Source organism: Heteronotia binoei, chromosome 14 (assembly GCF_032191835.1).
Source record: "Heteronotia binoei isolate CCM8104 ecotype False Entrance Well chromosome 14, APGP_CSIRO_Hbin_v1, whole genome shotgun sequence".
Taxonomy (NCBI): Eukaryota; Metazoa; Chordata; class Lepidosauria; order Squamata; family Gekkonidae; genus Heteronotia; species Heteronotia binoei.
The window spans coordinates 3718340-3728173 of NC_083236.1; positions in this window are offsets into that span (position 1 = coordinate 3718340).

Genomic DNA, 9834 nt, shown 5'->3' on the forward strand with positions numbered 1-9834 from the left:
ACGAGGTCAGAATATGAATGGAAACTGCTCTTAAAAATCATCTAAGAATTTCCGAAATGGTGGCCTCCCCTCAAGAACCTGGTGCTGCTCAGAGCTGCCAAGAGCCCCTTTGGCTCCCACTTGTACAACACAGTGCAGATGCACAGGCACACACATCGCCCCTATCAGTGCCTCAAACTGCAAATAGCAAAAGAAAGGTCAGCATTTGAGTGATGGCAACTACTTGAATAAGCCAAGAAAGGGGAGAGTAAAGAGCAAACGGAGCCCTTTTTTCATAACCCCTCCCCCTTTTTTTTGTTTTGCTTTTTGGGTCCTCTTTGGCAAAAAGAGGGAGAGGAGTGTGTGGAAGATGGGATTTTTACAGAAAAATTAAGCTTCAAATCATGGAGAAGAAATGAAAACCTGGACAATGAGGCATGAAATGAAATATGCTGCATGCCACAGGGGGGTGGGGAGACACTCAGAAGCATTAACAAATGGGTTAGGGGAACATCTCTGAGAACCAAGAAAAGGGAGGGATGAGAGGACAGCATGACAGAAGGGAAAGCGAAGTTGCTGTACATTTATCACCAAGCCAAGCATGTGCACTTGAAGGAGATGGTTGAAGTGATATAACTAACCAGTCAGAAATTTGGAGGTGCCAGATTTGGCTGCAAGAATGCCATTAATTCAACCCTTGTAACTCATTTCCTTCCTTCTTTCCTCTCAAAACACTTATAAGATCCTTCTCCTCTCCTCTTTATCCTCACAGTATCCACCTTGCAAGGAAGGCTAGGCTGACAGCAAATGACTACCCCAAGGTTATCCAGGGAGCACATGTGGCTAGAATGTCAGATCTGGATAAAATCCAAGTCAGCTACTCCAACACTGAAATGACTATACCACTCTGGCTTCTCATTTCCAAAGGTGGAAAAGCTCTGTGTGTCTGTGGAGCTGGGGGCTGTAACATTACAGACTGCAGGTAGAAAACCAATTTGGTGTAGTGGTTAAGTGTGCAGACTCTTATCTGGGAGAACCAGGCTTGATTCCCCTCTCCTCCACTTGCAGCTGCTGGAATGGCCTTGGGTCAGCCATAGCTCTCGCAGGAGTTGTCCTTGAAAAGGCAGCTTCTGGGAGAGCTCTCTCAGCCCCACCTACCTCACATGGTATCTGTTGTGGGGGAAGAAGATAAAGGAGATTGCAAGCTGCTCTGAGACTCTGATTCAGAGAGAAGGGTGGGATATAAATCTAAAAAAAATCTCCCCTGCATATCAAAAAGCTTATCTGAGTAGAACTCTTCTTCCTAATACTTTTTTGCCATGAGGAGTGTTTTCATATGGAGAAGTATTTAATCATAAGAACATAAGAGAAGCCATGTTAGATCAGGCCAATGGCCCATCCAGTCCAACACTCTGCCACACAGTGGCCAAAATATATACCACTGATGGACCTCTGCTCCATATTTTTATCTAACCCCCTCTTGAAGCTGTCTATGCTTGTAGCCGCAACCACCTCCTGTGGCAGTGAATTCCACATGTTAATCACCCTTTGGGTGAAGAAGTACTTCCTTTTATCCATTTTAACCTGACTGCTCAGCAATTTCATTGAATGCCCATGAGTTCTTGTATTGTGAGAAAGGGAGAAAAGTACTTCTTTCTCTACTTTCTCCATCCCATGCATTATCTTGTAAACCTCTATCATGTCACCCCGCAGTCGACATTTCTCCAAGCTAAAGAGCCCCAAGCGTTTTAACCTTTCTTCATAGGGAAAGTGTTCCAAACCTGTAATCATTCTAGTTGCCCTTTTCTGCACTTTTTCCGATGTTATAATATCCTTTTTGAAGTGCGGTGACCAGAACTGTACACAGTATTCCAAATGAGACCGCACCATCGATTTATACAGGGGCATTATGATACTGGCTGATTTGTTTTCAATTCCCTTCCTAATAATACCCAGCACGGCGTTGGCCTTTTTTATTGCAATCGCACACTGTCTTGACATTTTCAGTGAGTTATCTACCACGACCCCAAGATCTCTCTCTTGGTCAGTCTCAGGCAGTTCACACCCCATCAACTTGTATTTATAGCTGGGATTCTTGGCCCCAATGTGCATTACTTTGCACTTGGCCACATTGACGCCGACTCACCCAGCCTCAACAGATCCCTTTGGAGTGCCTCACAATCCTCTCTGGTTCTCACCACCCTGAACAATTTAGTGCTATCTGCAAACTTGGCCACTTCACTGCTCACTCTCAACTCCAAATCATTAATTAACAAGTTAAAGAGCATGGGACCCAGTACTGAGCCCTGCGGCACCCCACTGCTTACCGTCCTCCACTGCGAAGACTGCCTATTTATACTCACTCTCTGCTTCCTATTAATTAGCCAGTTTTTGATCCACAAGAGGACCAGTCCTTTTACTCCATGACTCTCAAGCTTTCTAAGGAGCCTTTGATGAGGAACTTTATCAAAAGCTTTCTGGAAGTCAAGGTAAACAACATCTGGAAGTCAAGGTAAACAATCATAATAAGTCTGGAATGTTACAGCTCAGGTACAAGTTTTTCAACCAAGAACTAGATGGGTGTCCTCTACCCCAAACCAGTGTTTCTGTAGCATTTAATCAGAAACAAGATTTAGGATGAATTTGAAGGATCCTTCTCAGGTAACTAAGAGCCCTGTGGCACAGAGTGGTAAAGCTGCAGTACTGCAGTCCTAAGCTCTGCTCACAACCTGAATTCAATCCCCAGTGGAGGCTGGGTTTTCAGGTAGCCAGCTCAAGGTTTTCTCAGCCTTCCATCCTTCCGAGGTAGGTAAAATGAATTCCCAGCTTGCTGGGGGGTGGGGAGTGTAGATGACTGGGGAAGGCAATGGCAAACCACCCTGTAAAAAAGTCTGCCGTGAAAATGTTGTGAAAGCAACATCACCCCAGAGTTGGAAATGACTGGTGCTTGCACAGGGGACCTTTCCTTTCCTTTCTCAGGTAACTATCTGAATATTATCAAGGGAAGCCAAAAGGGAGTTTTGATCATGGTTAATATGATGTGGTTTCACACATCTTTAGGCAGGCCTGTAGCTATGATGGAGTCTCGGGGGCTAGGCCACTCCATTCAACCTTTCTTCATTTATATGGCCCTTCCTTTGGAGGGCCTCCAATCTGTCCCATCATTGGTGAGGGAGTGAGAGAAAAGGACCGTGGTGAGGGCATGGAGAGAGAGGGGGGGGGGGGGGAGGCTGACTAACTGAAGTGAGGAAATAATTGGTGGGGTGTGTGGAGGAGGGTAAGGGTGCCATCTTGGCCACTATGTCTGCCCCTGGACCTTGTAGCGCTGCTGGGATGCCACTGGCACACTGCTCTCTGTGGCAGCATCTCAATTTACATGTTGTTTTAAAGAGTTGGAGTCTGAATCACATGAGCCCACTGATGTTGCCCCAATGTTGCCTGTCATGGTGCTTCCCCAGCTCCTGCCAGCACCTGTGAGAGGGCTCATGTGAGCCAGCAAGTTCCCAAAGTGGTGAGGCTTGGGCTGGTTTCTCTGACCCCAGAACAGAAAAAGTGGAGGATGCTGCAAAGAAGGGAGAGGAGTGTAGCCTTTTTGTGCCAAATGGAGGGGGGAAGGGAAGCCCCTTCTCTGTTTGGCGGCTCCTGCTGCTCAGGTTGGGCTGGCTGATGAAGGGAAGAAGCAGCCAAACCTGCACTCCCCACCTGAATTTTTATCCCCTGGGCCCTGCCACCTAAAATTTACTGGCTTCACGCCTGCCTTTAGGTTGCTTCTGGCTATTCCTGAAGCAAATATGGAACCAAATTTGAAAGGTCTTTCTTGGACAAAACATCTGCGGAATTTTGATGGCAGTAGAAAGACTTTTGGTGAGATGGTTGATATTTATCAGGGAATGGGGGATGTTTGCAAAACTCTGGAGGAGGAATTTGTCATTTTATTTTATTTATTTTATTTGATTTATATCCCACCCTACCCCACCGAAGCAGGCTCAGGGCGGCTCACAGCATAAAAGTTCTAACAATAAAATTCAGAATTAAAATACAATATCATTAAATACAATAGCAATTTACATAATTAAAACATTAATATTAATACATCAATCCAACAGTGTGCTATCTATACACCTCCTTCAGTATTTTGGTGCCGGTCAGTTATAAGCCAACCAGAAGAGGGCTGTCTTACAGGCCCTGCGGAATTGTCCAATATCCCGCAGGGCCCTGACCTCTTCCGGTAACTGGTTCCACCAGCAAGGGGCTGTGATTGAGAAGGCCCTGTCCCTGGCTGACTTCAAGCGGGCCTCCTTTGGCCCGGGGATTACGAGCAGATTTTGAGAGCCAGATCGCAGTACTCTCTGGGGGACATATGGGAAGAGACGGTCCCTAAGGTAGGCAGGTCCTAGGCCATATAGGGCTTTAAAGGTAATAACCAGCACCTTGTACCGGACTCGGTATATTATTGGCAGCCAGTGCAGTCCCCGGAGACCCGGCTGAATGTACTCCTGTCTAGGGAGCCCTAATAACAGCCGAGTGGCGGCATTCTGCACTAGCTGCAACTTCCAGGTTCGGCACAGGGGCTGCCCCATGTAGAGGGCATTACAGTAATCCAACCTTGAGGTGACCGTTGCATGGATCACTGTTGCCAGATCCTCCTGCTCCAGGAAGGGAGCCAACTGCCTCGCCCGCCTAAGATGAAAAAATGCAGACTTAGCAGTGGCTGCTACCTGGGCCTCCATTGTTAAGGCAGGCTCAAGTAGTACCCCCAAGCTCTTGACCCTGTGCGCCATTGTCAGTGGCACACCGTCAAGAGCTGGAAGGGGAATTTCCCCTCCCAGACCACGGTGACCCAAGCAAAGGACCTCTGTCTTCGCTGGATTTAGTTTCAACCTACTCAGCCTGAGCCATCTAGCCACGGCTTGTAATGCCCGGTCCAGGTTTTCTGGGACACAGTCAGGCTGGCCGTCCATGAATAGATAGAGCTGGGTGTCATCAGCGTACTGGTGGCAACCCAGCCCATACCTCTGGGCAATCTGGGCAAGGGGGCGCATGTCGATGTTAAACAACATTGGGGAAAGAACTGCCCCCTGAGGCACCCCACAATCAAGCATGTGCCTCTGGGACAACTCACCCCCAATTGCCACCCTTTGTCCCCGACCATCAAGGAACAAGGAGACCCACTGTAAGGCCAACCCCTGAATCCCCGCGTCGGCGAGACGGCAAGTCAGCAGCCGGTGGTCGACCGTATCGAACGCCGCCGATAGGTCCAACAGCACCAGCACCGCCGAGCCGCCTCGATCCAGATGCCGCTGGAGATCATCCATCAGAGCGACCAGCACCGTCTCCGTCCCATGACCCGGACGGAAACTGGACTGTTTGGGGTCGAGAACAGAAGCATCCTCCAGAAAACTCTGCAACTGCAACGCCACTGCCCTCTCAATGAGTTTACCCAAAAAGGGTAAATTCGAGACCGGCCGATAGTGTGTCAATTTGGCCGGATCTAATGTTGGTTTTTTCAATAGAGGGCGGACCACAGCCTCTTTCAGAGGTGCTGGAAATGCCCTTCCATCAGGGATCTGTTTATGATATCCCGTACAGGATATCTAAGCTCCCTCTGGCAAGCTTTAATAAGCCAGGAGGGGCAGGGGTCCAGATTACAGGTTGTAGGGTGAGCAGACATGAGAATCCTGTCAACTTCCTCCATTGAAACCATCCAGGACACACTCTGAAGACAGGCACGGAGCCTCAGGTTCACATACTGTCTCCAATATGGTGGGGAAGTCGTGGTGGAGCGACGCGACCTTATCTGCAAAAAAGTTCGCAAAAGCCTCACAGCCAATTCATTAAAATTTGGTCTGCCTTGTGGCAGAGTTATAAGGGTCCGAATTGTATTGAACAGTTGTGCCGGGCGCGAAGTTGCAGATGCAATCTTAGCCGCAAAGTATGTTTTCTTTGTGGCCTTGACTGCCATCTCATAGGACTTCATAACTTCTCTATAAGATGTTCTAATCACTTCGTCTTGAGTACGTCGCCATTGCCTCTCTAGTCGTCTGAGTCCACGCTTTAATTGCCGCAACTCCTGGTTATACCAGGGTACCGGCTTTGGGCGGGGGAGCAGAGGACGCCTAGGTGCGATCTCATCGATGGCCCTGGAGAGCCTATCGTTCAAGACTCTATCATGTTACAGAGATGCCCATAGTAGAAGGATCTGGACAACCACAAACCTCACAATGCCATAACTTACTAGTGTTTTCAGATACACAAAGTGAGAGCAACCCCTGGGCTAAAAAAATTCAGGCATTTGGCCCAGACTAGAATCATAGTGTTGGAAGGTACCTCCAAAAGTCATCTAGTTCAATTCCCTGCACAATGCAGGAAATTCACAAATTCTGACGCCCCTATGCACATAATGACCCCTGCTCTATGCCCAGAAGATGGCAAAAAAGAAAAGGCCCACAAACCCTCAAGGATCCATGGCAAGTTTGCTGCAGTGGTTAAGTGTGTGGACTCTAATCTGGGAGAACCAGGTTTGATTCCCCACTCCTCCACTTGCACCTGCTGATTGACCTTGTGTCAATCACAGTTCTTGAAAGAGATGCTCTCTGAAGAGCAGCTCTCAAAAGAGCTCTCTGAACCTCACCTACCTCACAAGGTGTCTGTTGTCAGGAGAGGCAGAGAAGGAAATTATAAGCTGCTCTGGGACTCTGAGTGAAGGGCAGGTGGGATATAAATCCAGTCTCTTCTCTTCTTTAAAGTGGCCTGGAGAAAAATTGCTGCCTGACCCCAAAGTGGCAATCAGCATTTCCCTGGACATGTAAGAAATGGCCACAAGAACTAAGCACTGATGCAGCTCTTCTGCCTAAGCTCACAGGATCAGCATTGCTGTCAGATGGCCATCTTGCCTCTTTTAAAAAACCTCCAAAGAAGGAGAGCCCACCACCTTCCAAGGAAGCGTGTTCCACTGAGGAACCACTCTGTCAGGAAGTTCTTTCTAATGTTTAGCCGGAAACTCTTTTGATTTAATTTCAACCCACTCATTCTGGTCTGACCTTCTGGGGCAACAGAAAACAACTCAGCACCATCCTCTACATGACAGCCCTTCAAGGACTTGAAGATGGTGATCATATCACCTCTCAGTCATCTCTCCAGGTTAAACATCCCCAGCTCCGTCAACCTTTCCTCAGAGGACTTGGTCTCCAGACCCAACATCTTTGTCGCCCTCCTCTGGACACATTCCTGACTGAAGAATCAAATTCCCTCTATAACACTCATGCACAGAAGGCAGAAAGAAGGCATTCCAGAAAGCCACTAAACTATTTTGCCCTCCAGATATCTTTCAGAATTTATCCCTTAGTTTTTTTTTCTTTCCAAATTTTGTTCAAATACTAATTTTTCCTCACAAATAGTGTAAGACAAATAATATAACATCATGCAAATAGTGATTTCTGGTTCAAATGAGTACTTAGAAACTCTTCATGTTTCTTCACAAATGCTCAGGTTATTTCCTTATAAGCTTTCTATACTGTAGATTTTCATAAAGAGTAGAAATGAATACATGGAGGGGATTGCTGGTACAGATCCTGACTTCTACTATAACACCCATTTGTTAGGGGTTCATATTCAAAACACCAGAAATGTAATCCTTTACCCTACAAAAGGAAAAATGCAGATCACATCACACACAGAAGGTGCGATCAGATGGGGAGGTTACAGGGGCAGGATCTCAGCTTTAAATAAGCCACTTGAGTTTGAGGTGGTTTATGTCCATCAGACAGCACCCCCTAAGCTGGCATCATAGTGCAGCAGCCCTGTGGTTGGTCGTCCACATTGCTAATGTGCTGCAACTGTGGACCTGCGGAAGGGCTGAATGATTTCCCCCCAAAGTCTCACTGTGTGCATGCAGAGAGAAGCAGAGAGCACATGCACTCTGGGACGCTTCTATGGGGTGCTGAAGGGCACACTGGAGTGGGGTTGGGGTGAAAAGGATGTGCTGGAAATGGAGTGGAACAAACATACTGCTCATGCATTTCCATGGGGCAATCAGACAGCCAGAAACCCGCCATGGAAGCAGGGAAGCTACCTGAATTTGTTGATGGATATTTAATCCATGTGGGACTTGTTTTAGCATGAAGTAAGGGCAAGTGAGGCATGGGAACCAGATGTGGACATATGATCTCACCTATTTACTCCTGAGGCGGGACAAACTGCTCGTGTGATCACACCCAGAGACAGATTCTAGGTGTGGCAACTTCACTTTCTCTCCACTGTTCCCACCCTTGTTCATGCTTCACAACCATGTGTACCACAATCCTGATTCCTCCTCCATACATTTATTTCTGCACTGCATGAACAGGTGTTTTTATGTCCCTTTTTCAACTGAAGATCCGTATCTGCTGACATTTGAGTACCTTGGGAGATTTCAGTCCCAGCCATGCAGGTAACATCTGAAGAGTTGGTCATTGATCAGGAATCATGGATATCATAGGAGACTTCAGCGATTATACCAGATTCTATTGGGCAGTTAACGGCTGATTTTTAAAAACTGCACCTCCTCAACTGACTCGGATACAGCGTCGCTTGTAGGCTGCCACCCATGCAAATCTCTTGGTTATGATCTGGGATTCCATTGGTTGGTTGGAAGGCGGAAAGAGTCAAGGTATTTGTTGAACCCCCTGGCTGGTCTGCATGGCCATCTTGATGTCCCTTCTCCCAACCTCCAAGCTGTAGTAGAGTTTTGCAGGTGGGGATAGGGACAGTGGCATCCACAGATTTTGGAACTAGAGGAGACATTAACTTTTTTGATGAAAAGTTGCAGCTGGCAAACCTACTGTGTTTCACAGCCACAGTCTCCCGAGAGCCTTGGATGTATCTGGTTCACTGCCATCTGAGTTAAACAGCTGTGAACACCCAGGTGACTGCAGAATTACTATGGCAGTGGGATGTCATCTCCTCACCTTGCAGGCACTTCTGTACCTGCACAGTTGGCAAATCCATTGTCCCCTGTGGTCATAGATGGCCAGGTCAGGCAATGAAGTGACTTGGGAGGGGACCTATGCCTCCCATGAGACTGTGTGGAAGAGTGTGTGTGCAACAGAACCTTGAAAACACAAAATGAAAGGAAACCAAATGGCAAGATCTTTTAAAAAGCAGTGTTTGTTTACTATCACTGGCTGACTCACTCCTTATTTAAACAACTGGGTGCTGAATGACATGCCATGAGACAGATGTTTGGGAGGGGAGAAACTACCTGTCCATCTGCGTGAGAATGTGCAGGTGTGAAACACTCCCAATTGCATTGTACTGAATTGTACTGCAAGCACCAGTCGTTTCTGACTCTGTGGTGATGTTGTTTTCACAACGTTTTCACAGCAGAATTTTTATGGGGTGGTTTGCCATTGCCTTCCTCAGTCTTTTACACTTTCCCCCCAGCAAGCTGGGGACTCCTTTGACCAACCTCGGAAGGATGGAAGGGTGAGTCAACCTGAGCCGGCTACCTAAAACCAGCTTCCGCTGGGATTGAACTCAGGTCGTGAGCAGAGAGTGCAGACTGCAGTACTGCAGCTTTACCACTCTTCACCACGGGGCCATTACTTTGTACTAAATGATGCTGTTCAAATATGTGAAAAGTCTCAAAGAGTCTCAAATTTCTGAAGAAAAGCTGCATGAAAAATAAACTCCCTGTTCAGATTGAGCAAGCAGATCATAAGGCAAACCGGCAGCTATTCAAGCCACTTGCAGACTTGTAGGAGAGGATCTCCTCCTGAGTTAGGGAGGCAAGCCCATAGAAGAGTTCCACAGGAGAGAGAGCAAGGAAGAGCCCTCCTGTGGAAAGTGTCCCAAGGGAGGCAGGGCTGCCAAGACCCT